This window comes from Paramormyrops kingsleyae, chromosome 21 (assembly GCF_048594095.1).
Source record: "Paramormyrops kingsleyae isolate MSU_618 chromosome 21, PKINGS_0.4, whole genome shotgun sequence".
NCBI lineage: Eukaryota > Metazoa > Chordata > Actinopteri > Osteoglossiformes > Mormyridae > Paramormyrops > Paramormyrops kingsleyae.
In genome coordinates this window covers 5,551,429-5,567,283 of record NC_132817.1, presented here as the reverse complement: position 1 = coordinate 5,567,283, position 15,855 = coordinate 5,551,429, and the positions used below count along the sequence as shown (strand labels likewise).

Genomic DNA, 15,855 nt, shown 5'->3' with positions numbered 1-15,855 from the left:
TGCACCAGTAGCTGCTGAGATGACTTACTCTAGCAGAGGGGGGTGGGGGTGGGGGTGCAGACACGGGCCGCCGCTGCTGATGAGGGGCTCAGCAAAGGGAGCGTAATCTCAGCCCGGCGCCGTGCTCGGCCTCGCGTTTAGCGCGGAGAGGACACCGGCGAGAAACGCAGAAGGTGGCCGTCGCACTGACCGTATCGAGGGTCCCTCAATACAAACGGGCCGATAAATCGCTCTTACCTCCGACTTAACAAATCCCTTTCTCCTGCTGTACGGTGGGATAACATCCTGCTTCTTGGAAAGACCCACGGATCCACGTAAGCTGACGGTCTGCGGGGGATTAGGCTGCGGTCTCATACTGGTCTGATGCTGGGTTCCATTACAGGTCCAGGATTTTAGCTGCTGGTACCAATGGTGAGACTGGCTTGAGCTTTTTGATAAAGGTCACAGAAATAGTGCAAGCGGCGTATTTTCACGGAGTTCAATTTCATAGAACATGCTGCCATAGAAACCGCACGTTTTACTGTTCATCCAAACTTGCCTATGGAACCGAGTTCAGTGTCGTACCGTCGCAGATTCTTCAAAGATTCGGTACCAAGGCTTCTGTCTTTTTCCCCTAGATGGGCATCAAACTTCCCAGGAAAGAACATGGGCATGGATTTGGGAAGTCTGAGACATGGATATATAGACAGGGCGCAGTGGGCTTCAAGCAAACTTCTCAGTCAAGCACATCTGCACCGTGGGAGAAGTCAGAGGGATTCGGGAAAGTGGGAAACACCACAAGTAACATTATTACTACTGTAGCAACATTACTGACATTACTAAATATTTACCCTTTTGCACTCTACTACTTCCAGTTAATTTGTATATAACTGTTTGTTTACAAAATGACCAGCTGTATGCTACCATTATTAATTTTGTTATTTTATTTGTCTATTTTATATTTAGCATTGTATGCCTTTTAGACCTCTCCCAAATCTGGATTCTTTTGGTGGATAGCGGTTTCCAAAAAAAAAAAAAAAGCAAATTAAAATCTGCAGGCTAATGTGTCGGGCAGTAATGAAATAAGAATCTCGACACTTTCGCCCATTGAAATGCAAACGAGAACCCCCCCCCCCCCGGTACCACGGCAATTCATCATAAAGGCCGGTGCGTTTCCACTTAATATACATGAGGTGCCATGAATTATCACCAGCCCCGTTATTATAACAAACCTATCAAAATCAATGCACTAAAGGGTCAAGTGTATTATTTTTGCTTGCGTCACTCTCGTGGATCATCTAAATTGGCTGGGAGACTCACTTTGAACTCGCATAAATGCACTGGCTGCCCATACTATGCATCCCTCTCTCTCTCTCTTTCTTTTCTTTCTTTCCACCTTGTTTGCCTGCTTTTAAATAGGGGTTCACAATGCGAGTTAGAAAGACAGAGAGAGAGAAGGAGAGCGAGAGAGAGACCCAACCGGTCGCACGTGAAGAAGGGCTATTTCAGGTCTCACATTCATCTCTGCCAGCAGAGAACCTGGACCTCTGTCTTTCTGCCATCCATCTCCACTGTGGGCCCAATACCACTCAGGTCCCGACTCCCCATTTGCATCCCCACTTTTGCTGATACAGGAAATCGCGGCACTTCTCGATGGCCCCTCTCACGCTCACACCGTGATGTTCTGGGCCACTGGATAGCGAAGTTTAGCCGCTCGTTTTTTTTTTTTTCCGAACAGCCGATTTAGGCTCTTGAGCAGTCATAGCAGTATATCGAGGAGCAGAGAACACTGCTTGATTTCCTTGTCTGACAGGCGTCCTTTCACCAGACTGAGAAAAATCTTTTTGTTACATCTCATAAAATTACAACCAAGAATCAGGGCTGTAGCTAAGAGCATGACCTATGTTCTGAGTCGTGTTGTGGGTTCTCCGTGATCTTTGAGTCTGGAACACTCCACTGGTTACGTCTGAGCAATGGGCTGTATGGGGTTCCACTAGATCTGTGTGGTCTAAGTAGGCCAAGGAGTTTTGGTTGGCCTTGCAGGAGCACTTTCTTGGGACCAGTTAGGCACTTGGATTATTCTGAGGTAGGGAGACACGCAAAGCCTCCAATCAACACCTTTAGCCAGTGTCACATGACCAGAGTGGGCTGGCTCTGTGGCAGGCTTGGGAGGGAAATGTCTGCAATGCATTCTGGTCATTATGAGAAATCATAGTCAAAACTGAGAGAACTGGGGTCAAAGTCATGGCACATTTTTTAATTTTCATGCTATCTTTTGCTTGTACGAGTGTGCGATGAGGGAAGTGTAAAACTTTTCACGAATGAAACAAACAGGTAGGGAGCTTCCCTGCAAAGATGACGAATTGATTTTGGTTGAACAAACAGTTTCCCTCCAAAACACAGCAATCTGAGATGAAGATAAACCCTGTCGGTGTTTGTCTTGTTTACATGAAGCAAAACAGGTCGTCACACAAAATAGGGAGAAAAGGGACACTGCCGTGAAAACCTCGATTTCCCTTCATGGGATTAGCTTGTGCCACGCTCGCATTTTCACGGCCTTTGCCCGCGTCTTTCGGAGCGCTAATGCTAACGACATCTTCAAATGGGCCACTAATGGATGGTGTTGTTACGAAACCTGGGGGGGGTGGGGGGTGTCCCTGGGGCCTTGTACCCCCGAGTGAGGAGTGAAGGCTGTCATGTTTGTCTACTGTGGTTTATGTTCCCCCTTAATGCATAATTTATATAACATTTACCCGGGTCGGTACAATGTCATTAGATTATATGGGAATTTCTGAAAGTTCCCTGTGGGACTCGAGGATAAATTCATATGCAGGGTCATAAATTAGAGCCAGCACAACATACACTGGTTACCAGTTCTCAGCCTCAACTTGTTTTTCCTGTAAAAAAAAAAACAAAAATTAAATGAAACTGTGATGAGAGGTCAAGGTTTATAAATCCGATTGTTGGCACAAGAGAGTCTAAGTTCACCATTGTGTTTACAGTCTTCATACAGTGACAACAATAAATCAATGAATATATCTATCTGTCCATATCTACCTTTGATGGCGTGGAATGGCGCAGGCAGGAAAAGAGATGACAATCCACTAGCAGCTTCAAGAGAAAGCTGCTATGTACAACTACAAAGAACCATCAACAGACAGAACTAGAACAGGCACTTAAATTCACACAGAAACTCAACAACTCAACAAACAAAGGACAGCTGAAAACCACAACTTAATTTGCCAATCAGCAAGGCACAGGACAACAAGAAACAGGTGGAATACATTACAATTAACAAGCACAGGAAACTAGAGACCATTAAACTCAGAGGCTCACAACACTAGGAACATAAATACAAGAACAGAATTAGACCAGGGAGCAAACGCAAGACTAACTGGAAAATACTCACTTAAGCAGGAGACCATAAAAATAAATGTTAAACAAAGGAAACCAACTAGTTGAGGCTGGCGTCTGGTCAGCCTCGAACCCACAACAAAAGGGAAAGCAGGAAGAGTAGCCAACCGCTTAGCCTGTTAAGCCATGCAGCAGCTCAGAGAACACTTGGGACTAAGGGCCTACAAAACAGAGGAAGGGAAAAGGGATGGTCAACTGAGGAAGTGACATGAAGAGCGGGGACAGGCGCTGACCCTGACACTATCTATCTATCTATCTATCTATCTATCTATCTATCTATCTATCTATCTAATCAGTGACCTCTGGTCTGTGCCTGGCCACACCCAGCTGATGCTACACTAACCCAATCAGCATAGCCGTTGGATTCCAGCAGGTGACGGCAGTGAGGCAGTGGGCAGCCTTCAGAGGAGCTGCGCCCTCCAGTGCGGCTCCTTCCCCACGGCTGTGTAGATGGACGCTGGCTGGACCCTGGTTAGCAGGAGTCTCATTAGCACACGGCTAGCTACACGGAGCGCACGCACCCTGATTCCCCGTTTCCAACATTTTTTTAAATGTCTGCACCATATTCTGATTTACAATCTGGGGTCCAGGTCAGACGGTCGGGGGGGGGGGGGGGGGGGGGGGGGCACACGGAGGGCACACGGCAGGCCGACCGTGCTCACAACTGATTCTCCCCACTATTAGCGGTAATTTGATTCCAGCTAACTCAGCCTTGAGGCTCCACATGGCAGAACTGTCGTCCCTTTCCATCCGTTGTCCCCCCACCACCTGTCCAATTAGTTTATCTCAGCTACACTTTACATACAACTTGATTTGCCCCCCCAGCTGCCCAGTTCGACAGCTGCAGCTAACAAAACATAGCATTTAGCCATGTTAGCAATGTATAAGGCCTCACTCACTTACAAAGGGATGGCTAAAGCTTCCGGCACCTTCTAAATCTTCTGTGACGGGTAACAAACAATACAGGACCTCCAGTGCCATTTAAATATGTAGGTTTAGGGGCTGCAGGTGGCCATTAAGAACACAAACTTATAACCCGAAGGTTATGGATTTTCGGGAGGGCTCTGCTGTTGTACCCTTGAGTGATGTTTCGCACTCAAATTGCTGCAGTAAAAATATTCCACTGTTTAAATGGGCAAATTTGTAAGTCACTTTGGAAAAAAAAAATCACCTAAGCAATTAGAAATAATAAAAAAAAAATCACCGTGGCTTCAGTGTGAAAATGTTTCTCTCAGCTGCTCAACTTTCCTTCTGCTGTCTTTCCCTCCTGAGAAATTAATTTTCAAAGACAGACAGAGCTTGGATTTGAGATTCGGCCGTAAGCCCCACAGAAATGGGGCAGCGGCAATTTCTGACTATTCTCTGCAGCCATAATGTCTCCCTCCTTATTTGACAGTGTTGCATCATTTTTTTTTCTGGCCGGACTAATTTCCTTTCAGACCCTTAAAGAAAAGCCCTTTTGAAATATTCCGGCGGCTCTATACGCCGCATAAAATGTATCATATTATGTGTCCTTAAAAGCGCATTATTCTATTCTCTGCACCGCTGCGAGTTAAGTTTCTGGTTATTATTCACAGTTAAACAAATATGTTAAGAAGAGGAAGGATTTTGCCGGGAAATAAAACTCTTCCACCCACGAGCGGTTCACTTCGGCGACGCTCGAACAATCGCTCCCACAATCCTCTGCTTAACGCCTCAGAGCCGCATAAATGAGGGGGTGAGGCACGCAATCCTAAGCCTCTCTGCTTCTCCCGATCTAAAGGTTTTCTTGATGCTTCATGAATGCCGGATACCAGCAGCAGATCCAGTTGTCACTCCGGATTCACATTACAATGATTTGGGAACAATGCCACGGGGTGATTCTCGCAGACACACACGTGCGTGTGTGTGCGCGCCACCTCGCTGTCACCACGCACGTTCCCGTGCTGAGGTGCCAGATTAGGATCCTGAGGAGTGGGAGCATGATCGGACTTTGGAGGGATGCAGAACCACGCAGGCTGTTAGCCGTCCGTTCGTTGCACATCTCTTTGGATTATCCCTTGTTCCTGGTACCTGTTGAGGCTACATGAGCTGTAACCTCACGGTCATAGTGTTTATTATCTTAAGCTTAAGAGATGGTTCACATCCCCTAAGGGTCACATCCACTCGTGACCCGTCGGAGTAATTACACCCAAACTCTTGATCACTCCTTCCCTGAAGTGGAGGTTGACAGTGCAGAATTATTTGATTTAATTATAAATATGTAATAATCGACATGCATCCAAATTCTAGCCCCTTAATTCAGTCAAGGCCACCTGCCCCCCCATACAGGGGACATACAGTGCTCACAGAAAGTCTTGGGACGCTTTACTTAATTCAGTAGAACTATTGCACATTTATCGTTTTTATAACAAAGTCATTACTTTACTGTTTTGTTTTAAAAAATATATATATCACATTAGAAAAAAGCAGTAGTTTTAAGTACAATATTCACTTCAAGTAATAATAAATTGGAACCCAAATTATAGTTCTAAAAGCTGTTTTGAGTTAAAAAGTTCATTGACTTACTGCAAAAACATCAAATGCCCAAAATCAGTGTTTAGTTTCCCTTTGGGAGCCCATGACTACGACTGAAATTAATAGCAAGATGGCAAGAACAGAACTGATGGTCTGTGCAGAAACGTTAAACATTGCTTGTCAATGGACTTTTGGTGTGAAACCAACAAATTTGCTACGAATTTGTTACAGAATTAAGCAGGTGTGAACTTTTTTCCAGCACTGGTAGAGACAACGAGGAGCCTAATTACACATAGAGTAATTAGGTAGAGTAAGGGGTAAGCGTAACCCCCCCATCCCCGGGTGTATGAGGTCACAATGTTATTAGAGGAATACAGTATTATTACATACATACAGGTAAAGCACAAACAGTTGTTTATTTGTCCTGTTTTGTTGACTCAGCTGGATTATCGTGCACATTAAACGTGTTTGTTTGGCTCATGATTCGCTCCGTCTGGCTCCCACGTGATAACCTGTTTTATTAATGTTCAAGGATCACCTGGAGTGATCGATCCTTTACGGAAAGGAGGACAAGCGGCTTGCGGCATAGATAATTAAACACAGATTACTGATCATCTGGGGTCCTTAAAGTCCATTTGGAGCAGTGCAGTAAGAGGAAGGGGAGGATCGAAAGTGACTTTACACTGACGGCAATATCGAGATACAGGTCATACCTGGAAAAAGTTCGACTGAGCTGCTGAAATAAACCGCTTCTGAAAGTTTGATGTCTGACACGAGCTTTATTTCCAAAGAGAGCAAAGACCTGGATATGAGGCAACAGAAGGTCAAAGATAAAATAACAGATTCAGGTTTCAGTGGGAAATGGAAAAGGAAAGAGAAAAGGCAAACCGAGCGCAGCATGACACGGCACAGCATGACACGGCACAGCATGACACAGCAACTTTTAATCATGTGACCACGCAAGGCCTCACCAAGGAGTAGAAAATATTACATACAAGAAAATATGCATGACAACAGGCGGGATGCACCAGAAGGAAGGTGCTATGAGGAACTGGATACAAATCGAAGGAAATAATGGATTGTTGTGTATTACAAATGAAGGGGTGTGTGTATTTTAGCGTTATCTGTCCTAATACTTTTTTAGTTTAGCCCACTGAGCACGCCTTGGATACTGGCAGAATGTGTCAGTGCATTAGCACAGGAAAAGTCGCCACGCCGCAGTCCCGAGTCTGCGAGACACTGACGCAACTAATTGAAATAATTGAAACGCACATCACGCAAAACAATGCGGAGTGATAAACCAAAGTTGTTTGTTTCTTTCTGCTGCAAGACTTGGCAATTCCAGGTAACTTAATTTAAATGTTTAATGGCACGTGTTAGTGGAACTCCAGGCCATCACCATGCCAGACACCCACGTACAGACCGACGTCAGCCCCTACACGTAGGAAATGTTAATTTATTTACCAAGCGCTTTTACCCAGAGTGACATATAACTGAGAAAGTGGGGCCAAGCCGTCCCCAAAGTAAATGGGGCTTAAGGGTCTTCCTGAAGTGCCCAATGGTAAAACCACTTTGCCAACCATGGGATTTGAACTAGCGACCTTCTGACCACAACCATAGCATCGCAACTCACAGAGCAACCGCTGATATACAGGGGTTTGAATACCTGGTAATTCATTCATTTTGAGTCTCTCGTACCACATCAGTATCAGAGTCAGTGGCGTACTCCTTCAAGTGGGTTTAGACCATGCCCTGGTTCTGCCCATTTGGTTTCAAACCCCCAACCTTTTGTCTGGCACATGTGGTTGGATATGTTCGCTTCCAGACACTTTGAAGAATGTGACAGTCGACAGAGGAGGCTCAATAATGTTGGGCCGCGTTACAGAGTGGTTGTTACCACGGTGATGGAAACGTGTCATCATGATACTCCCACATGTTCAAGATACTAGCCCCAGCTTCCCTCTCGGGGCAGCTGTGGGGGGGGGGGGGGTGGGGGGGACGACCTACACCTGAGCTGAGGGTGGACAAAAGAAGTGGGCACTTGCCAGATGCCTGGGGAATGCTGGGTAGTGGCTTTGGTCACGGCGGACTGTGACTGGCAGGCAGACTTCGGAGGTGGGGGGGGCTGATGATGCCTTTCCCACGCTTCCTGATTCAGCTCACTCCCCGTCTCTCCCCTCCGCTGCCGGTTCCGTACGCGAGATCGCTCCTGGGATAAGGGGCTGATCCATCGGCCCGATTAAAGCCCGCGATTTCTCATGGCGCTTCATTACAATGCACTATTTAGGCGCTTAGCAGAAGCTCTCACATCAAAGCCGCCCGCTCTTGCCGATTTATACAGACGGATATTCCAGCTCCACCCTCACAGACCCTGCTGAGTCTTTAAATGCCAGCATCCCCCCTTCCCCCGGCCCGTTCCTGGGTGAGCACCACGTCGTATACCGCCGCCCTGCTGGCAGCGTTCATCTGCCCCGGTCGTGCCGCGCCTTTCTCTCCCTCCTGATGCTTCCTTTCCCTTCTTCTCGGTGCGTCCGCCACCCCCTGCTTCCCTCAGCAAAGCCAGCTCCCGCGAATCACTGGGAAAACATCAGGAATGTCAGAGCTGCTCGCCCAGGGCATCGGAGCTGCTCTGCTGGCTGCTTTGGGGGTGGGGGAGGGTTGCAGTTTCCCGCTTCGGCCACTAGTGGGCACTGCAGCCAAACAGTTCCGGCAGCGCGTGTGCGTGAGTGTGCGCGTGCGCCGTGGCAGCACTAAGGCAAGCAGGCCCAGCACTGATAAAGCCAAGCTACCCAAGGTTGCATCAGATAAAGGGGAGAACGCACTCCATAGGGTGTGCAGATTCCAAAACATCCATTATCTGTTCCGATTCATTCCTGACTGCTAAATATTTTTGACGGCAAATCCTCCCACAGGGCCAACAACCTCTTGCCTCTCCTTCACACTCTGTGTCCTTGTGTCCCTGTTTACTGTTTCAGAAAAAGGCGCGGGGTGTGGGTTGGAGGGGGGGGGTATGTCTTGTCTGGGTGACGCTTTCAAACGGTAAGCAATTTCGCAAGAAGACAAAAAAAATCAATCTTCCACACCCGACTCCGTCTGCAAAGGAGACAAAAAAACAAAGATAGAAACATCTTAGAAAGGATCCATGCGGTCTGCATCTTCTTTTTTTCTGCTATCCATCATTCCCTGGGTGTCAAAGAGAAAACTCCAGTGGGATGAAAAGAGTTCCCTTTCACCTGTGTTAACACTTAAAAAACAACTATTTACACGCATAAAGCACCTATTTTTATTTCTGCTCATACACGAACAGCGCGCTTTGTTTCTCTTTTATCGCCGCGTGAACATGTTTGAGCTGCATTTCTTGCGAATATAATGGTTTATGTGAGACCGTCGAGCAAAGCGGGAGGCAGAGCCGGAGTGTCTTGTTTTAAAAAGCAGGATTAGCGCGTGCTGAACGGCAATCCGCACGTAATCTGTCCGCGGTTTCGCCAGCCCTCGAGAGGAGAGTCGCGAAGAACACGCTGTGTGGCTCCATTCTCCGATGAAAGACTGAGTCATTTCACCGGGAGGAAGCGGCAGAGAAAGGGGCCCTGTTCGCTGGCTTTGTTTGATATATTTAATTTCTCCAGTGTTCAAAAAGCAGCCGCATTCATCAAATCAAACGATTACAACAGACTTCCAGGGAAATTATACGCAGTTTGGAAAGCAGGTCACAGTCGATTAACTATCTCACCACAAAACACACTTCAAGCTGTCTTTTTGGCTCTTAGTGTGACTGTGTGACCATAGGAGTGCTGTTCAGGGAGGGGTCTGCCTTCAAGGAGACAGCATTGGGTCACTGCTTTCCTCAGAGCAGATGGATGGATGGATTTAAGGACGGACGAATGGATGGAAAATGGCCCACATCCCTTCAAGAAGTAGGCAGTGACTACAAAAATGTTTATGAGAAGTGGCACCCGAAGGCCACCTTGAGCATAACATCGAGGGGCCTCCAGCCGAACCGCGTGGCTTCGCCGCCGTATTAATGATGCCGCGTCTTCTTCACGTCTCATAACCTGTGAGTAAATTTCTCGCGAACCCAGGGGGTGTAATGGATAGGCCCGGAAATCAGATGTACAATTAAAGCTGACTTTTTGATGACTCTCGTTTGGCTGTTAATTTAGTCATCTGGCCCCCAGGCATCGATAAACGCTCCCAGAGTGATCCACTTAATGAGAGATCATTAAACACTCGTGCACCACTTTGCTTCCTCGCTCTCCCGTCCGTTCACGGCTGACCACATAATTACCAAATGGATGAAAGCTAGCCAAAGCTTAATCACACCTGTTCCGTCTGAATGCCCATATCCAAAAATTGGCGCACACACAAGTAGCGTGGATTCTATTATTTTTAACAATTCAGGGGAATATCCAACTTAATTTGCTGCTGAGTCTCACACCGATCTGATTGAGGCAGTTAACTGTAATCAATAACTCGGATGCCTGCTTTGCAGGTGGATTAAGGTTCCTTGAAATAATGTTTTCATTAATCCAAAACACACACCCTCCCCTTTTCCTGTGCATACAATACATTTAATGAGACCTTTTTTACCGTGAAATGAGTGTTGCTGATGAAATAGCACTACCATTTTCATCAGCATAAATGTATCTAAAAAGTATTTTATCAATGTGTTGTTCTTGTTCTGAAAAAGAGTGGGTGGATAAAATGTATCTTCATGAATTTCTCTCCAAGACTGCGAATCGGTCATTTAATGCTATTCAGTGCTCCATGGAGCCACGCTGTACCATAAGAAGCTCACCGAGAACATGCAGACCTTATCTGCACATTCAGAAACCAGTCAAGATGTTTCTCCAGAAGGTTCCTTCTCAGATTTCAAATGTATGCTTCCTGATACAACTAGTGCTCAAGTTTTAATTTTTTTCATGAATGACGCATTGCCGGAGGGACGTATATGTCTCCGATCATCTTCAGAGACACGGTGATCTTGTCGCATCATACGATTTAGTGAAAGGAGGGAAAAACTTGGGGATGCAAAAAGACGCATACCGATGGATTCGCACCTGAGGAGACGGTTGCTTAAGAATGAGCTGCACTTTTGCAAAGCTGAACACTGCAGATCTCCAGGAGCATTTCAGGTACATTTACAAGCCATGGCCACTGTGCACATGCAGGAATGAATTCATGGATTTCATCAAAAATCAATTAGCCAATGGGGTTTTGCCACATGACGCATGGATTGGGGGGGGGGGGGGGCACCCTCACATATCATATCAATAAATAACCGTGTTGACCTTTGCTTTATCTGGCCAGAATTAGGAGGAACGTAGGTGAGGGAACCTGATTGCTTCATCGGACAAAGGAAGCCATGCTTGGAGACTGCTTGACCCCCCTGGTTCCTCTATAATTCATGCTGCCAGGGAAAGCCCAACGCTCGAGTCGGAGAGGTCAGTCGATATTAATATGGCGCCACAGCGGGCCTTGTGCTAAGAGATTGGGCATTTCGCGCAACGTTGCCCCTCCTGCCGTCTCCCTGATTTGATATTAATATTAATCTTCATTTTTTCGCTGGATTATGCTGTCTTCCCCCCCACTCCACTTCAAATCCACATTCTGGGAATGGCCCCGGAAGGCTTTAGGAAAGACAAATCTACCCAGACTCTGGCTTCAAAAAGTGGACCCTAATCGAGTTCCAAATCAAAATCTATGGACCTTGAAGTTCTCCGGTGCTCCGCGCTGGACCATTGTGACCTGTTGCCCTCGGCTCGAGTAGCTTTCAGGCTAGCAGGAGAGGCGACGTAGAGAGCAACTCGATTAGTCTTGGCCTTCTGAAATAATCTCCGGGGCCAAAAATAGATGAGATATTGAAGTTCTGACGCTGGAGCAATGTTTGGGGATGTTGCCAGTAATCGCAGAGTGCAGACCGCTTTGCTGTGAGTCCCCTAACAAAGGGTTGAAATGGCACCTTCTTCCGGGGTAGACAATGGCCTCTGGTGAGTACAGAGGTGGATAGGAAGTGCTTCAGGTTAACGGGACCTCAGCCGGGAGATTTATGGAGGGGTTAGCAAGGTGAGCAGCTTGCGTTCGCTTGGAGTCATTAGGGGGGTGAAGGAGCTTTGGAGATATGGTTCATGTGCCTGAGACTGAGCACCGTTGGCTGAGCATAGGCCCAGTGTTCCCCCTGTGCCTGTCCGTGTTTTCCTGCCGGAGGCGGGAAAGCTTCCCAAGGCCTGCATCTCTCCCTCATAATGAATAGCTTTAATTATAGAGGTTGAAGTCGAAAAACAGCATGACTAACACCGTAATCCATGGTCTGGCTTTCCCTAGATTTGCATGGAGAGACCTTCTCCTCACAACAGGGCCATTCCACCAGAAGTGTATACAGGGGTGGGGCCACAAGGCCACTGGCCCCAGCTGAAAGCTGACTGGCCCCTGGAGTGCCCCTTCCCCTGTCACTCACTGTTTCAAAGCACATCATTGGCTAATGATAATTAATAATGAATTATGACCCCTCTTATGCCCCCCACCTTAAAAAAAATCCTATAATCACCCCTGCATTCCAGAACTCACTTCATTTTTAGGTGATAAAAGGTGTTTCCTTTATGATTGACATGGATTCAGGGGGTGTTGTCATGGCTAGAGGGACAGATTCACCCGTCCTTCCCCTTCTGCCCCCTCAGGATGGGCCTTCTTTTAGGGATGGAGATTGAGGTGGTCCTCTGCTGCTGGGCTGTCAGAAGAGGGCGTTTTTGTGGTCATACCAGTTACACCAGATAAGGCAGGTCCAAACAAACGCCCTGTGCTGACAAAAAAGCTGTCAGTGGTGCGTAAATTGATCCAGGCTGCAGCAGAAACGGGAGCAGTGTTCACAGACCGGTGACGCGGCTCCTTCTGCCCTGGCGTTGGCGGTGAGCTCCGTTGGCGCAAATTGCCACCTACGTTCCTGGGTATCGAACATCCCCGTAGGTGCGACCTTAAGGGAATTAAGAGCTCAGCCCTGCCGTCTGCCTGCCGACCGGCACTTTGGCCTGGCAAGACTTGTGGAGAACTTGGCTCCTTGTGAGAATGTCAAAGTCAAGTGGCAACTGTGTGTTTGATGCCGTGGGCCAACTACCGCTGGGGGAAAGGAGGTCGGAGACTGAGAAGGACGCCACCCTGCCATTAGCGCCGTGCCCCGTGAACAAAAACAATAAGAAAACAGAGAACTCCGCCCACGGCATTCATCAAAACAACATAACCGTAACATAGCCGTAGAGAGGGAAGCCAGGTCTTTGTACTGAAACCTCATTCTTAGTGTGGTCAGTTGTTTTTTCACTTTGTTAACAAAAGACCCTTGATAAGAAACCTTCAATACTATTGGGCGGATCAATCCTGAGAAATCCTCAGTTTTTGCATTTCAATAGCAATAACAACATTGGTTGCGTAACTGGGAGATGCACTCGATCCCCGACAGTCATGCCAGTCTCAGAAATGTAAATACAACTTAAGTGAAATGGTGCAGCAATCTAGATGCTTCAGCAGAGCCAGACTATACACACGTGCCTTGGCACATATTTGCTGGTGGAACCTGATCCTCCCTGTAGACGAGTCTCTCACGCCCTGAGGCCGGCGGACATTGAGAAGCAAGCAAGTGTATCCGTAAGGCAGACATCTGCCATGGAGACAAAGGCCTGGCTTGCCACAGTCGGGTCACGGTCGCGCGGAGAAGAAAGGAGAGCCCGACAGGTAAATAGGATGTCATTCTGGGACAACAAAGGCTCGCCTTAACCTCCCAACCCTATTCCACAGCCTTCTCCATCTTCTTTGGCACATTCCAACAAGTCCCACATGGTCGTAGAGGAGATAGTCTCCTCGTTCCCTTTTGCCGTTGGTGTGTCGGTGTCAGTCAGCGGTGGACCGGGCATCGCAGTCCCATGCTAATGCTAACACACACGACACAAACACGGCATCAAAGTGAAATATGAGCGGCAAGCAGCCCCCGTCGTCATACCGTGTCTCGTGGCATGATGTCAGAGATGAGAGTCGCAGGAAGTTACCGATTAGCAATGTCACGAAAGCCGACGAGCTCCCGGAGAGATTAGCTCTGTTTGCTTAACGCTACTCTACCTTCATTATTCATGCACACCCTCTTAGTGCAAAATTCATGCTAGACGATGTAATGAAGCAGTTTAAAAGCTAGCAGACAGCAGGGGGCTGACACGTGTTGCTCACTTCCACCTGAACGGCAAGTGGTTGAACGGAAAGATGCGTTTCGAGCCCACAGGAGAGTGTCCCAGTAAATATGTGCTCATGTACTGTATGCCAGCAACTGATAGCATTTCATTGGGTGCAGTTTAGCTTCATGGAGGTTTGTTGGAAAGGGTACACGGAGGCCACAGAGCTTGCCTGTGCGTGTTTGGGGCCCGATCCGCACCTCCCTGTTCTTTGATTTTTGTGCATTACTCGATGTGGGCGGGATTATAACTTGTTTCTCGATGTAATGGGGCTGGCGGTGAGACCCATCTCATTAAACCTGTTGTTTTCGTTAGCAACGCTTGGGAGGGTTCGTCCTACCTTGGTGTCTCACGCTGGGTGCTCTGACGTCTTTCTCGTGCAGGCGTGTCTGCATGCGAGGACACACAGATTGGCTCTGTTGTATGAAAATAAACAGGCGGATACTCATTGTCATATATATATTGCACCCACTTTGCATGGCTAGCAGATACTCTACCTCTCAAGATCAATATTCCCCCCCACCTGGGGGAAGCATTTTACCCCCAAATGCAGGGCTGCATTTGTTGTTTCTGGGGGCCCACTCAAAAAGCCACATCAGGAATAACTAGTGAGTAGAGTCAGAACATCGGAGCTAGCTGGAGCAGGCATCTCAGAAATAAGGAATGTGTTTATTTTATATCACATGTAGTGGCGGTTTGTAGCCAACAGGGGGCCCCCCAAACCTTGGGGCCCCATACAGATGTGTAGTTTGAGTGCTGTTAAATACTGTCACTGCCCACCTGGCACATGTCCCACGGCCCATGGCATCCTGGATGAGACGGCCTCCCGTCTGCGCCAAGACCAGACGGACATAGTTGCCCCATTTTGGGTTACGCTCCCCTGCAGATTAAAGCCCTTCACACTTCCAGACTGCCACTTACCCCTAAGCCCCGTAATTGGCGTGCCCTGCACTTTCTCCTGCGTCACACGGCAGCGCTGCCCGAGCCCAATGCGTCCCACGTCTCCGGGTTTCACCGTCGCCGCTCTCCCAGTGTTCAGAGCGCCGTTCCCTGTTCGAGTTCCTCCTCTTTCTTTAAAATTAGCTGCCGCTACACCCAGACTGCATATATATATATAAAATGAGTCATCTGCAAGGCATAATTATTTAATGTGAAGAGCTGAAGTGAGTCAGGCGGTGGATTTTTTACACCGTTCGCTAACGCAGCCCCGAGCCCAGCCCGACGTGTGTTCAGACACGGCTCATAAACACGGACAAAAGAACTTATCAGCCTAGATGCGCATCAAATTTAGAGCAGTGTAAACTGGGTCTGTTTCCTGTACTTTTGCCTGTAATTGCTCTGGCTTATTTAAGTATAATGAATGTTAATGCCTCATTAAATAGGCGCAGCTTGGTGGTCCCGTTCCTTGTTAATTTCTCCGCTAAGAATCTCTGCTCTGGACGGCTGGTCAGATCAAACCTGCGGGGGGGAGGTTAGGGAGGTGGCATCTCGGTCTCTGCCCTGAAAAGAGTTTGCTTGAGTGTAGGAAGTCTTTGACTGTCACATGCTAGAAGCATGTGATGCTAGAAGCACAAGCAAGGCCGTCGGTCTCGTAGCCACACAGACGAGACGATCGGCTGCATCCTTTCCTGTGGCTGACCAGTGAAACCAGTAATACTAGTAATGCTGTGTAATGCAGACGTTGCTTAGAAAGGAGCGCTGACTGTGATTTACCTTTCAGGAGCTCTCATGCCTCTGAAACACTCTCGCCGAACCCCTT

At 47.7% G+C, this 15,855-nt stretch overlaps 1 long non-coding RNA gene across 1 annotated transcript; it reads right to left on the bottom strand.

Moving 5' to 3' along the window:
- Window positions 1–7,959: 7,959 nt before the first annotated feature.
- Window positions 7,960–15,156, bottom strand: LOC111849446 (uncharacterized). The gene is made up of 3 exons (XR_002839526.2): window positions 15,018–15,156; window positions 14,437–14,512; window positions 7,960–8,982 (listed from the first exon to the last, which is right to left on the bottom strand). It is a non-coding gene; the product is annotated as an uncharacterized lncRNA (long non-coding RNA).
- Window positions 15,157–15,855: the final 699 nt, after the last annotated feature.